The sequence below is a fragment of the Balaenoptera acutorostrata genome, chromosome 1, assembly GCF_949987535.1.
Source record: "Balaenoptera acutorostrata chromosome 1, mBalAcu1.1, whole genome shotgun sequence".
Lineage (NCBI taxonomy): Eukaryota > Metazoa > Chordata > Mammalia > Artiodactyla > Balaenopteridae > Balaenoptera > Balaenoptera acutorostrata.
This window is the reverse complement of record NC_080064.1, coordinates 53,331,900-53,347,999: the sequence shown is the minus strand read 5'-3', so window position 1 is coordinate 53,347,999 and position 16,100 is coordinate 53,331,900. Positions and strand designations below refer to the sequence as shown.

At 36.3% G+C, this 16,100-nt stretch overlaps 1 protein-coding gene across 16 annotated transcripts in view; it reads right to left on the bottom strand.

Moving 5' to 3' along the window:
• Positions 1-16,100, bottom strand: part of PATJ (PATJ crumbs cell polarity complex component) — a 343,677-nt gene that overhangs the window by 258,772 nt on the left and 68,805 nt on the right. The window lies entirely within an intron of this gene.

The window sequence follows — 16,100 nt, the reverse complement described above, 5'->3', positions numbered from 1 at the left end:
TCTCTCTCCTTGCTGGACTATAAGTACAGCTATAAGGCAAAGGCTACATCCTGTCATATGTGAATAACAACAACTGTTAACACTTACTGAGGTCTTGCCATGCCAGGCATGATCTAAATATCTTACTTCATTGAACCTATTTAATTCATCCTCACATCAACATGAGGTAGGTTCCATTATTATCCCTACTTTCCAGATGAGAAAACTAAGGCAGAAGAAAATTAGATAACTTAACCAAAACACACAGTTGATAAGTAGTAGAACCAGAATTTAAACCAGCCAGTCAAGCCCCAGAGTTCATGCTGTTATCCACTATGTCACGCAGCTTCTTAAGGTAAGTATTTGCTAAATGAATGAATGTTGAAAGAAGGCAAATTGTTAGAATATGTATTTATTACCTTGCCAAAGTGTATAAAACTGAGTCCCTAAAGTACCACACTTGGCCACTAGAGGTTTATATGTTGGTACCTAGTTGATGAAAGTTAGCACAGAATGTGCAGCGTGCCTCCATGGACAGCTAAGACATGCATTTGTTTGCCAGATTTTAATTTACACTTACGTTCTCAAGAATCCATTCCTTTGGTGTCCTTTGGACACCTTCACATGAACACATACAAACATGTGACAATCCTTATTCCCAAATGGATGGAATTCAAAGTTCAGAAGTGTCTATAAAATGTATTATATGGGGGCTTCCCCGGTGGCGCAGTGGTTGGGAGTCCGCCTGCCAATGCAGGGGACACGGGTTCGTGCCCCGGTCCGGGAAGATCCCACATGCCGTGGAGCGGCTAGGCCCGTGAGCCACAACTACTGAGCCTGCGCGTCTGGAGCCTGTGCTCCGCAACGGGAGAGGCCGCGACAGTGAGAGGCCCGCGCACCGCGATGAAGAGTGGCCACCACTCGCCGCAACTGGAGAAAGCCCTCGCGCAGAAACGAAGACCCAACACAGCCATAAATAAATAAATAAATAAATTTATAAAAAAAAAATGTATTATATGAATATTTGTGTACATTCCCACAGATCAAAGAGACGAGGGTTCACATAAACTAAAGCACTGTACAGCTGTGTCACCTGGGGCAGAGAGGTGGTTCAATTGAAACTGGGCTCTCTCAGAGACAAGGATATCAACCAGAAGATGTAGAGAGCTCTAGTCTTAAAGCTGCTCCAAAACTAAAACTACAAATACAGGTAAGCAACCATGGCAAACTCAGTGGAAAGGCATGAAGCAGAAAATGTTACATAAAGAGGAGACAGAGGAAATGAACATGAAGAAAAGTGCTCACATTTAATAAACTGGCCAATGCCTCAGTAAAAGGCATTTTTTAAAATAAGAGAAATATGAGACATACACCGAGGACAATTCTGACATTCAACATTTATATGTTTGCAGTATTACTCCAATGAAGGAAAACAAAAATCAAGGTGTTACAAGGACTTGACTACATGGATTCAAAATAAAGGATAACTGGGACTTCCCTGGCGGTCTGGTGGTTAAGACTCCATGCTTCCACTACGGGGGGTGTGGGTTCGATCCCTGGTCAGGGAACTAAGATCCCGCATGCTGCGTGGCACAGCCAAAAAATAAAAATAAAGATAAAAAATTTTTAAAACTAAAATTTAAAAAATAAAGACAAAAAATAAAATAAAGGATAACTTTTGGGTTGCTCTTGTTTTAAAAATCTATTCTATCACCCAAACTTTTAAAAACGTTAAATAATGGAATAAGAGGACTTCCCTGGTGGCACAGTGGTTAAGAATCCACCTGCCAATGCAGGGGACATGGGTTCGATCCCTGGTCTGGGAAGATCCCACATGCCTCGGAGCAACTAAGCCCGTGCACCACAACTACTGAGCCTGCACTCTAGAGCCCATGAGCCACAACTACTGAGCCCGCGTGCCACAACTACTGAAGCCCAAGTGCCAAGAGCCCGTGCTCCGCAACAAGAGAAGCCACCACAATGAGAAACCCGCGCACCACAACGAAGAGTAGCCCCCGCCTGCTGCAACTAGAGAAAGCCCGCGCGCAGCAATGAAGACCCAATGCAGCCAAAAAAAATTTTTTAATGAATGAATTAAGTTTTTAAAAAGGCTTACTTTCACTTAAAAAAAAAATAATGGAATAAGAATGTAGTGACCACAATAGGATGGCAAAGAGATAGACAATAGTTTATTTCAGATAAAAACTTGGGTATAAATTATTTACTTTTGATAATGTTGACACTTATTGACAGCCTTAATTCTATGTCATTAAAGTTCTGCGCTGTTAGACAGCTCACCACACCAAAATACCTGCTCTCCTGTATTGCAGGAGTCCTTTTCCCAAATGAAATGATTCCAAAGAATGACTAGAAAAACAACTTCAAACAACTGTGAAACAGAAAGTGCTCTACAAATCAGATCTCCTGACCAATGAATTCAATGTTGTGGTGACATTATTACAGAATTGGGCTACTGAGCTTCACTCTACAAATAGTTATTCACATTAGTGTGAGGAATTATGTTTCAAAGATAATTTGAAAGGACCTACATAAATTTCTGGATAACATGAGGCAGCTAGCACATACTACTTAATAAGAGAATTGCTCCAACTTAATAATGGTCAACTGAGAGAAGACTATGAAAGAAGCAAAGAGCCCAATATAACAAAATTTACCATTTTAACCATTTTTTTTGAATTTTTGAATTTTATTTTATTTATTTTTTTATACAGCAGGTTCTTATTACATTTTAACCATTTTTAAGCGTACAGTTCAGTGGCAAGTACCTTCACATTGTTGTACTACCGTCACCACTTTTTTATTTTTTTTATTTTTTTGGCCGCACTGCACAGCTTGCAGGATCTTAGTTCCCCGACCAGGGATTGAACCCAGGCCACCGCAATGAAAGCGCCGAGTCCTAACTGCTGGACTGCCAGGGAATTCCCCCATCTTCACTATTTATCTCCAGAAATGTTTCATCTTCCCATACTGAAACTCTATATCCATTAAGTGAGTCCCCATTTCCCCCCAACACCCAGTTCCTGGTAACAACTATTTTGCTTTCTGTCTCTATGAATTTGTTCTAGGTTTGAAGAGTATACCCTTAAATGTGGCAATTATTTTTTGAACTAAAGAGTAGTAAGTTAAAATCTAAATGAATTAACAGCTAAATAATTTTTAAAATAAGATCCCAAGGAAGTTACTGAAATGGAGAACACAGAAAGAAACCATTAAGTATAAAAGGGAGACAGCTAGCTATTTCATCCTGGAGGTAGGCAGAAGAAGGAATTGGGTACAAAGAAGGGCAAAGCAAATGTTCTTTTACACACACACATACACACACACACAGACATACACATCTTAAGGAAAAAACAATGATCTGCAGAAGTTCTGATGCACAGCTGGCATGAATTAAAATGTCCACTGTGAACGATGTCAGTCAGAAAACAGGAATCCAAAGATTTTTCTAAAAAGAAGAAAATATACATAGGAGAGAGAGACAAGGAAGACAGCCATTCAATCCACTAGTGGTAGGATGGGTGTCGATTAGAAGTCAAGGAACAAGTTTTGAGCCCCCAGCCTGACTGTGTACAGTTTCACAAGTTCTTCATTTTTCTGAGTCAGTTTCTTCAATTGCAAAATGAGAAAGTTGGATACATGACAGTTGTGATCTGTTCCCCTAACTTCAGAATTCTATAACTAAATTTGACAGAATATCTTGAGTCAAATTTGTCATTAATTTCTACCAAAACATTCACAAAACCACTATAAAAAGTAGGGAATGACAGAAGTTAATTCAAAACACAGCATCAGCAATGAAAAAGACTACACTTTGGTCACAAACACGGTATAATTGTAGTTACTGATGTCTTTTAAGAACTCATAAAAATGCCACTAACTACGTAATATCTAACTTCTGAGTATTCTACCATCAAAACAATGATATAACAAAATATATACATGTACTCTTTTTTATAAAAGGAATATTAAAACAACCTTTTTTGCCATTTTTAGATAGCAACAAAGACATGTCAGAGACTATTACTTGAATTAAAATCACTAGAATAGTTCAGGTTTAAGAATGCAGGATGTAATTAATTATACTAAAACAGCATCTTCTGATTTGACCAACAACCTAAGCATTTACTTTTAGGAAAGAGAAATAAATGTATTTATAGTTAATGCAAGGCAATAAGTAAATGATTCTAATGAATAATGACTAAGCTATCTTATCAGAATCTAACCCCATTTTTTACTATTTTATAATATAGCCAAGTTTTACACGAATCATACCAATTACCACAACACCATCACGTTCAAAAAGTAAGTGCCCACAAAATACTTTCAGTGCACTCAAGATAAATTAAACTGATATGGTTCCTGGCTCCTTGTGTCATATTACTTCCTTAATACTATTAGACATTAAGAATAGATTTTTTCACGCATTATACATAGAACAAAACAGTCTCTGAGCAGCACAGTAAGCACAGCACACAAGGCAATTAAAAGTGCAATGGAGGGCTTCCCTGGTAGCAGAGTGGTTAAGAATCTGCCTGCCAATGCAGGGGACAAAGGTTCGAGACCTGGTCCGGGAAGATCCCACATGCCGTGGAGCAACTAAGCCTGTGCCACAACTACTGAGCCTGTGCTTTAGAGCCCATGAGCCACAACTACTGAGCCTGCATGCCTAGAGCCCGTGCTCCACAACAAGAGAAGCCACTGCAATGAGAAGCCTGCGCACCACAACAGAGTAGCCCCCACTCGCTGCAACTAGAAAAGCCCATGAGCAGCAATGAAGACCCAACGCAGCCAAAAATAAATAAATTTAAATAAATAAATTTTAAAAAGTGCAATGGAAAAGAGGTGCACGGAGAAACTTGCTAAAAGATCAAAATATAGTCTAAAATGGAGGAAAAAATACATAAGTTTGCACATAATTTTATTCTGTATAACTTCATACTTTAAAAATCTATTTTAAACATCATAATAATTTAATTGGTTCAAGCAGAGGTCCACAACTTTCTCTCATCCCCTTCTAGTCTCCTAGTTGACATTCTCCTTGGACACTAAACATCATCTTTGCATATTTCATCTCTTGAAAATTTTACGTCATGCTGTAATTGTTCACGTACTTACTGTTCACTCCTGGCCCAGGACTTTTGCTAGTTGTGAGGAAAACAAAACAAACCAAACCACACAACTGTCCTTTATCTCAAAGTCCCATCTCCTGGCTGAAATGGCTGGGGTTCCACCAGGTTGATGGTAGTATTCAAGGACAAAGTCACACCCTCTATTAAAATTACATTAGTTGAAATGTGAATATACCTAACACGACCAAACTATACACTTAAAAATTAAGGTGGTAAATTTTGTGTTATGTGTATTTTATCCAAAAAAATTTTACGAAGAAAATGAATTTATAAATAAGAAATACCCGATTATCTTCCAGAAAAAAACTATATTAGTTGAAAGTTATTTTGATGATGCAAGGAAAGTACAGACACACAAAACTTTTAAAAGCTTTTTAAGTATTAGTTTTGGAATTTATTTTAATTTTCCAAAGAAATCACTCTCAACTTAAGCTAAACAGTTACAAGTACCAGCTGAGCGACTTCCCTGGTGGAGCAGTGGTTAAGAATCTGCTTGCCAACACAGGGGACACGGGTTCAAGCCCTGGTCCGGGAAGATCTCACATGCCGTAGAGCAACTAAGCCAGTGTGCCACAACTACTGAGCCTGTGCTCTAGAGCCCGCGAGCCACAACTACTGAGCCCTTGTGCCACAACTACTGAAGCCTGCGTGCCTAGAACCCATGCTCCACAACAAGAGAAGCCACCGCAATAAGAACCACACGCACTGTAATGAAGAGTGGCCCCTGCTCGCCGCAACTAGAGAAAGCCCACGCACAGCAACCAAGACCCAACGCAGCCAAAAATGAATTAAAAAAAAAAAAATACCAGTTGAGTGGTACTGTTCAAGTTGTTTAATCTCTGAGACTCGAGTTTCTCATTGTAAGTGGAAATAACAATAATACAGATTGTGTAGAGTTGTTAAAAGCATTAAATGAGATAAGGCATTATTAAGTGCTTGGAAAGCCCATAGTAATCACTCCATACGTGCTTTTACTCTCATTCTTACTATTACTCCTGTTTCTGTTACTATGAAGATAATGGAAAAGAATTTGATAGGACATATGTGTTTGAGGAGTTAACAATTCAACTGAGCATGTGTAATTTAGACCAACAGTGCTATCAATTGCTAAACCATCCCTGATATTACACTTAAGTGTTAACACATGACAATGAAGTGCTGACCTTCTACTCTCCAGATACATGGACCTCTGCACCTGAAGAGAGGCTCAGAGAAAATGGTGTCCTCAGTTCTCACTCCCCCTAAAAGCCGACACTAAGGGACAGGAGCCATCTCTACACCGGAAACTCCTCTGACAACCACTGCCACATCAAGGACATAGGACGAACTTCATTCTTCTGAAAAGATTCTGTGATTTTTTTTTTCTTTTCAATCCTTGAAAGGGCAAGCAATACTCTGTGATATGTAGCACACAAAATGCAGAACAAAACTTTTCCAACTTTGAAACTGCACAGGAAAAAGCGTAAGGAGTCCTGCTGGGAAATATTAGGTAAAACACACATAGTTTCTACTCTCTGGCAGTGAAAAGGCCATCAGGTCTCTAAAGAGCTTTCACTAGGTGGGAGGGGTGAAGGCAAGGGATCATAAGGATTCAGGAAAATATGAAGTAAATTTTTTCGAACTGTACTAAGTGTTCCTCTCTGGAAAGATAATCAGAAATTTTTATCATCTTTCACTAGAGCCACAATTATGAAGAATCAGTGTTGTTTCTGGTCTAAAGACTGTACTTTCACTCTACTTTACCACAGACTTAGGAGCCCAGCTCCACTACTTAACAATTGGATAATCCTGAACAAATTCTTTAACCTCTTATCATCAGGTTCCTCATCTATAAAATGAAGATGATTATAGAACCTACCTCATGAGGTTGTAGAGATAATTAAACCAGTATGTGTGAGCAGTACATAATTACTAGCTATTATTATCATGGGAAATGGTGGTCATATTTTATAAATGTTAGAACAGAAAATTTCTCAAAGGATTTTTCATTAAAAGGAATAAAATATGAAAGCTTAGATAGATATTAAACAGCTCACAGTTACTAAAGAAAATCAATACATAAAATCAGGGCCAAGTTATCAATTCCAGGACACTTCTGTTCCTGGAATGTCCACTACCTGTTTGTGTGCAAGTCATGCCTCAGTTCCCCATCAGGGTCTTAAGAAACAATCATCACGAAATCTCTTAGTCTTACTTCTACCACTGCTAAAATCATAATGTATTATAGAGAATTGTTCCCGAGTCTGTTTCATCTATTATATTTTAACATATGCTTATTTATCCACTGTCTCTCTACTCCCAATTGAATTTAAATTCCATGAGGACACAGGATCTATTGTCTATTTTGTTTATTGCTATATTCCCAGTGTCTGGAACAGTGCCTGACACAGAAGATGCCCAATATACATTTGTTAAATATACACTTGAAAGGAAGTATATCTTTTCATCTTTAATCCCGCATATTAGCTCATAAGTGAACAATAATTTTTTGGAAGGAGATAATGAATAACAGGTATAGCAAGTCTGTGCTCAGATTCTATTTTTAAAAATCATCATCACCATCACCATCATCATTTTTCGGTAACTAGCAACACATTATTTTATGCCCAGAAAAGTGTGGGCATTTATATACATCTTTTATTTAGTCTTTATAACGTTATAAGGAAAATATTATTTCTATTTTAGAGACTATTATATAAGAAAGACTAACAGGCTTGTCCAAAGTCCTAGTAGAGTGTCATAGCCAGAAGGCAAATCCTGGTCCTTGCTGACTCCATGTTCAAAGTGCCATACTGGTGAACAAAATATCTGATTAAAATAAAACACAGAGGGAAGAGCTGAAAGGGGAACCTGAGCCCTAGAAAGTGGTGTGTCCAGATCGGGCAGCCAATCTCCTCTCATGCATCATTAACAAATTAGGCCTTTGGTACCGGAAGGAGGCAACACCACTTCCTGGCCCTCACTGGGGAAAGCAAGGCTCCTCTGGATCACCGCCTGGCTCCAAATGACACCCACAGACAGGTCAGAGCAGTACAGAGGACCACGCCTTAGGAAAACAGGTTCTCAACACCTGCTGGTGGATCTGATTCCATCTTTCTGCCATACTCTAGGAAGGGCTATGTCTTTCATTTACTAGTACGGTTCTCAACGCTGACACCAGAATCCAGTGGGAACTTTCAAAACACACCCACACCTAAAGATAGAGGAACACTGGTGATGAAACACCTCTGGAGACTGTTTCCTCTTTAGACCAAATCCTTTTTAAAAAAAAAAAAAAAAAAGTTATTTTTCTGTTTTTAATTACATGGGAGACAGATGCATAGCTGGACATTCACTTACTTCCTGGAATATCTTGAGCATTTCATAGGAGAGACAGAAGTACCAGTATTGCAGTAAACCTGAGCACCTTTATGCCTATATTTTAGCTCTCCATGGTCGTTTCATAAACTAATATAAACGGTTGGCCATCTCTGGAATACTCACTAAAGTTAATATAACAAATATATCATTTTCAGAATCTCCTCCTCCTCAGCAATGCCTTCTAGTGTGACACAGAAACAGTCCTTATGAAACATTTGTGAAAAGGAGAGCTACCCTAGGAGAAAGCACCATCCAGTTGACAAGCATTTGCTGCTTGCCCTCTATTCTCTCTCTCCCCCATTAGACACAATGGGATTTTTTTGCCAAATTCGTATTCCAGAGGAGCCATGAAATTCCCTCAAAGTTCAACATCAGGCCTGACTTAAGATCTTTGAGGCCTCCTGCTAATTTCATCCCCCTGCAGCTGCCTCGCTAAGGCGAGCTTTTGATCTGTACTATCTGGATTTCAAGCTGATATACACACAGCCTCTTTGATCTCTTATTAAGTGGCTTCTGGTCTCCTGATGCCTTTAGTCTTGCTGCACTGCGGTGTTTGGAAGTCAGTCATCATCCTGAGCACACTACAAACTCCACACACCAGGAGTGGGCCCCCTTCATTCACCCACTTCGCAGGCTTGAAAAGCAATCTTTAAGCCATGAGAGAATTTCCCCAGTAGCCACAATCAATCCACTCCATGAACACACTACTAAGAATTATTTTTCAAATGAAGCAGCTTAAAATGATTTAAAGGATACAGAACTTTCCCATAGAGGGAAAGGAAGCAAATCCTCTGTGAAAAGAAATCTTCAGCCCAGTTGGCACTGGAGCTTACAGTACTTTGATGTTAATAAAAATAAATGTGGATAGGATTCAGGGATGGGCAAAGATTGGGACTTTATCAGTCCCAAGTTACATTAAGCAAAAGTGACCTTTAAATGCAGCTGTGTGGTTTGTTCAACAGTAGGCTACAGAATATATTTCCAAGAACAAGGATACTGCCATTAGTAGCAGACTGACTGCATTTTGCTCAGTACCAATATCTTAATCATACACGGATGAACTGGAAACAGAGCTCCTTTAAAACAAAAAAGAAGAAGAAAAAGAAGAAGATAAAACAGCAACAAAAGAAAAAAACCCAAAAAACAGATACTGGTGGCCATGTTATGAGATCCCATGAGCATTAAAATGGAACTATATAATAACTTACAATATATTACTGTCCTGTAGGTCTTAGATTCTGAACCCAACTTAATAATGTTAATAATATAGGTACTACTACATGTTAAAATTATACCAATACCTATCAAATTCTATATCCCAGATTCTATAAACTAATCAGTTGGCATGAACGTAAAGATACTGGGCTTCCACAAGTTACTAAAGACTATATACTGATAGTAGAATTCACCCAGAATCTCAAATCTTGTGGCACAATTAGAGTCCTTAATTTCTTCCATTTTTAAACTCAATCTTCTGATAAAGAAGATTAAAACTGGTGGAAAAAATAGGAATAGATTTTGGGGCACTAATATCATAGTCCGAATATAAATAGTTTATGCCCTCTCTTAACTATAAAGGTCAATAAATTAATTACTGGCAATATAAAGTTGAAACAAAGTTGATAGTTGTATATTGCTATCACTTAATCTGTCTATATCATGGAAAACCATTAGCAAATCCATGAATTATGCACTTACTTACACTTTATTTTTCAGGAGAATTATCTAAACAAGGAAATTACATAAGAAGGCATCAATTTTAAGTGGTCTAAAAACATGAGTCTCACAAACATTTATGTGCAAGCAGTTTGGTAAAAATGTACCAAAATTTAAAAGATAAATGCTCTTTTGATGAGCAATTCCTCTTCTAGGAATTTATCACAAGATTTATTCGCACCTTTTTATAAAAGAGTATGACAAGGATATCCAATACAGCCTCATTTGAAATACCCACCAACTGGGTACAGGAGCTTGGTAAAATAAATTATTGTACAACAACAATACTATACTATGCAGTCATTAAAAAGAGTTAGATGGCTCTATAAATACCAAAATGAAAAAACATATAATTGAGGGGAAAAAAGCAATATGCTGAAAGCGTGTATGACATATTCCATTTATGTATTAAAAAATAAACAACCAGCAAACTACCACTTATATAATCGTGTCTGTATAAAATATCTCTGGGAGGATAGACAAGAAAAACAGGAGTTTTTATCTGGGAGATAAAAAATGAGGGATTATGGTCAGAAGTAAATATACTCGTCACAGGGTACCATTACGTACCTTTGAATTTTTATGCCCTATGTATATATTACTTATTTTTAAAATATTTCTAATGTGCATAGAAAGTCATTCTGTTGTACATATGATAAGAAAAAAGCCAACTTAAACCACATGCATGAAATGTATACACTCCCTTCATATAATTTTTAAAAATCTTTTAAGGAGAATTCCATTTAACAGAGTAGTCAGGCAGAAACTGCACACTGGGTTCTTCTCACAAATACTAAGGCATAAAATATCCAAGACTCAGCAATACTGCAATTTTTTATATTTATACTATTTAAGTTTTATAACCCGTTTCTTCTCAGAAAAATTAATCACTGTTAGTTTTTACAGGGAGGAATATTTTCACTATTATTTTTAATCAGCCATCTTTTGCCTTTGGTCTTTCAAACAGCTTTTTAAAGTGTTACTAAGAGTATTTATATATGAATCACCTCTCAATGGCTGTGCTATTATGCTTTCTATTTTTATCCCTCTCAGTGTCTGAGATAAACCCAAAGCCTTTCAAAAATATCTGCTTTGGCAAAAATTGAGTTCAGTCCCCATATCGGGAAGGGAGAGAACTGAGGAATGGGATGTCAGAGGGAGGAGAATTACTGGTTAATAAATTTTACCTGCTAAATCACTGAAATTCAAAAGTATCAAGAATGGCAATATCATGGCTAATGTTCAAAAATTGGCTAATGTCAAACATTTTCAGTGAATTATAATCATGAGGGGTTATTCAAAGTTCAACATAAATCAAAACACCAGAAAATATCCACTTGCGATGTTTAACTTATAAGGTCAAATGAAGGTAAAATCCACAGTGTTACAAATTTATTTCAAGCTTTTTGGTAGAAATTAAAAATTACAGACTCTCAGACTACCTAATAATTGCTTCATTACTGAACATTATCCCACAACAAATTACTTGCACTAATTTAGGACAATAACTTGTAATTATTTTTGTTTGAAGCAATAAACACTAGCTCTTACACAGTGCATATAAGCAAACTATATTAATTTTTAATACTTACTAAACTTTCATATAAGCATTGAAAATGAGATAGTATCTAGCAGCTTGTCTTTAAGATATGAAATGTTTTGCAAGCTGAAAAAACAGGAAGATCTGCTGCAATAAGTTTATTACAGGGACTCCCGGTAATAAAATACCCACGGAAATACCACTCATAAGTAAAGAAGCAGTATGTGTGGTGATTAAAAGCCTAGATTCTGGCAGCTGACTGCTTGAGTTCAAACTCTATTTCTGCCATATACTAGCTGTGTGAATTTGGACGAGTTACTTAACCTCTCTGTGCCTCAGGTTCCTCACTTCTAAAATGAGGATAATGATAATACATATTTCATATGGTTCTTGTGAGGAAAACATTAAGTAATTAGAACAGTGCCTAGAAAACAGCAGACACTCACTATATGTTAGCTGTTATTATTGGATTTGTATTAATTATTTGGATTAATATTAGGATTAGTATCAATATGACCATTAGTGATATTCCAAGGAATAAAGACATTACACATAAATAATGGGGAATCAAGACAAAGATAACTAGGGCACAGTATGTAATCATACCTAGAAACTGGCAAAAAACTATACTATAAAAACTTATAACCAAATTTCTGAAGAGTTCTATATTGCTTAGAAACAAGAGTACACAATTAAGCTATAATATTCATGCTTTTGACAAACTATGCACATCGCTGTTTTCTATGACATGATCTTATAAGGCATGACGTTACAGTGACCAAGGACTCTTCTAATATGGTATACTTACAGGGCCAGATTTTAACTAGCCATGACATGAAGCAATGCCTAGGCACAGTTGAGACTAACAAATATCCTACCTCCTTTCAAATCACAGCCAAAAAAGCTACAATCACTTCACCCTAACAACCTGAATCATATTTACTAAGTCTTCCCTATGGCTTTCTCCTCTTTCTTTGCCCCAATTTATTTAAAATGCCTTTCATGAAAATGAATTGCCACACATTCCTCTTTGGCCATATGACTGAGCTGTAGAACTGTATATCAGATTCAGCTCTTTCACTGCAGGTACAAAGACCTGCTTATTTTCTCTGCTCAACTACACAATTTCTTTTTTTTTTTTTTTTTTTTTAAGAAATTCACGTTCTTTTATTTATTTATTTATTTATGACTGTGTTGAGTCTTCGTTTCTGTGCGAGGGCTTTCTCTAGTTGCGGCAAGTGGGGACCACTCTTCATCGCGGTGCGCAGGCCTCTCACCATCGCGGCCTCTCTTGTTGCGGAGCACAGGCTCCAGACGCGCAGGCTCAGTAATTGTGGCTCACGGGCCCAGTTGCTCCGCGGCATGCGGGATCTTCCCAGACCAGGGTTCGAACCCGTGTCCCCTGCATTGGCAGGCAGATTCTCAACCACTGCGCCACCAGGGAAGCCCCTCAACTACACAATTTCTATCACTGGTGAATCACTGAATCCCCTATCCAGACTGCCATCCCATAGTTCCGTGGCCAATTCAAGATCCTTTATGTTCTCACTCATCTCTTCCTAAAGCTTGGCTCAATTTACATAAAAAGCAAATTTCTGGCCAATAATCCACAAATGGGTAATTCACATATGGCTCATCAAGAGTTGGCTGCATTCTAGAACGTAATTTTACAATTAAATTTAGACTTCACTAAACAAAAGCATCTACTTATTAATTTTCCTAATCTAACTAGTTAAAAATTGATAGAACACAAACATATTGTAGTATGGCTCCATCTTTGAGGACAATATCAAGACTTTGTGTTTATTTTCTAAATTAGATTATTACTAATAATACATTTCCATAATAATCTAACATTTCCCACTTCTTTACATGTAAATTTACTTAAACCATAATAATCCTTTGAGCTAAACATTATTATCCCCATTTTATAGATGAAGAAATTGTAAAAGCACCTACAAAATATATATTGTATATAATTTTGTCAGGCTTTTGACAGAGTTCTTATTTTTCTAGAGAAAAACTCAGTAGTGAGAAAAGTGGTTAACTGAAATTAAAATACCAAAGTAAATTTTCAATCTCTTCAATACTGCTAATACAGGTCCTTTATAACCTGGAAACTCTCCCACTATACTAAAATCTTTTCACTGTGGCTAAGATGTTTCTACAGCACTTCTTATACAAACTATTCTAAGCTTGGGGGTGAGCGTGAAGCTCTGCATCAGCCTTATTCAGCTGCCTAATAAATTCATACAAGAAGCATCAAATTCAATAATAACTAGGAACGTGGCCTTTCATGCCTTCTGCTAAAACTTCATCTGGCCTTGCAAAAAATATTTCTGAACTTCAGAATTTATTACCTAATTACAACAAGAGATGGTATAACCAATAAATTAACTTGCCCAAAACCAAATTTTAAATTGTGTTTATGCGTCATCTAAATGTCATGGGGATAACAGTTCTACATACCACTGACAAATGGTGAAAACGTGCTGTGTACAACTATAAGTATATTTAAGATTGACTTAAGAAAAACATTCAGTTTAAGACTGAATGTTTTTTCTTCCAAGGTTTAGTTGCAGAAATAAATAAGCTGAGTCCCTTAATGTGAATCAAAGTAGCATTTAGAAAATGAAGTTTTTTTCTATCATTTCTCCAATAAGCACAAAAGCAAGAATATCTAACACTTCTTTTGCAGCAAAATTACTTCATATAATTTGTGCAGAAATAAACATCAGTATGTGTAATGGTGATTGTGAGGAAGATGGGATAGGGGGACATCTAGAAATTTACAAATAAAAATAAGATCCAAAAAAAACCAAAGGTATGTTACAATGCATATATATATATATATATGTGTGTGTGTGTGTGTGTGTGTATATGTATATATATTTTTTTTTTTAAGTGTAAAACTCAGAACTGATAAAGGAATTTTTCTCTTAACCAGGGATTACACTGTTAAAGACTATCAAGTTTTTCTTTCCATCTTTTACTGAACTTTTTATTTTTCTTTTTAATTTTTGAAGCACTTCTCTAACATGTACAATATTCAAAATATAAAACTTGCAGATAATGTTTTTTAAGAGGGTAAGAGCAATCATTATGATATATTTATAAGAATGCAAAAACATATAGATTCCAATGATAATGAAAATGTAGCTGAATATCTAAAACAACATCTGAAAAGTATTTTCTAAACTAAATCCCAATTATCAACATGTTAACAAAAAAACCCATTGAATATGTTCATTTAGTCCCAATTAATTTTGGCTAACCTAAACTTTATTCAATCATTCTGTAAAAATTTATCAATCACCTACCTTGTGCTAGGTAATAGAGCAACACTGGAGAGGAAAAAAAAGTATCAATACGTGCCATTTGCTTTATATTTATATGCCCTAATAAGTAATCAATATATAAACTTCCAGAATCTTACAGTATTAATATTTCTTGAAAAAGATATTTCCAAAAATATGCATTTTTTGGAATCAACAACTCATAATTCAATAATATTCCAAAGAGAACTTCCAATAACGAAGAGGGTTATCTGGCACAGAAATATGCCAGCAAAAATAAAATAGATATAATCTATTTCAGTAATCTTAAAGCACACTGCCAAAATATGGAATTTAATGTTCTTACATAATGCTCAAAGTATTTTTCTTTCAATCTATTCCCGATTGCCTTATTAAAAAAAAAAAAAAAGAATTGATTTTTATATCACTTGGCATTTTATGTGCTTTGATAGAGTACATTTTGCTTTATTAAACCACAGTGTCTTTAGGCAGCACTAATGTATTAAAATATGCATCTTAAAAGTGAAGAGATTTCTTGCCAACAGTTTTAATTCCCCATGATAGTCAGATGGTCTAAAAATACTTTAACTGGTAAACTGGTATAACATATAGATGTCTTATTGTGACCTTTCACATTGCCACCCCCAAACCAAATGCATCAGTCACTTTACCATAGTTATAATTGGGGTACATATAAATACATAAATATTATATGTTCTATATTAAATATAAATATAAACTTCACCAAGAACATTTCTACTCAGTCACACTCACTGAGATTAATAGGTAAGCAAAACTATAAAAACCTTCGTGTGAAGGGAAGGGAGAGGAGAGTGAGAATTGGGAATGACTGCTAATATGTATGGGGTTTCTTTTTGGAGTGATGAAAATGTTCTTAAATTAGACTGTGGTGATGGTTGCACAACTCCAAATATACTAAAAACAACCAAACTGTATGCTTTAAATGGGTGAACTTTATGGTATGTGAAATATATCTCAATAAAGCTGGAGGAAAAAATCCTCCATATAAAAAAATTCATCAAGTTCCAGTCTCTAAAA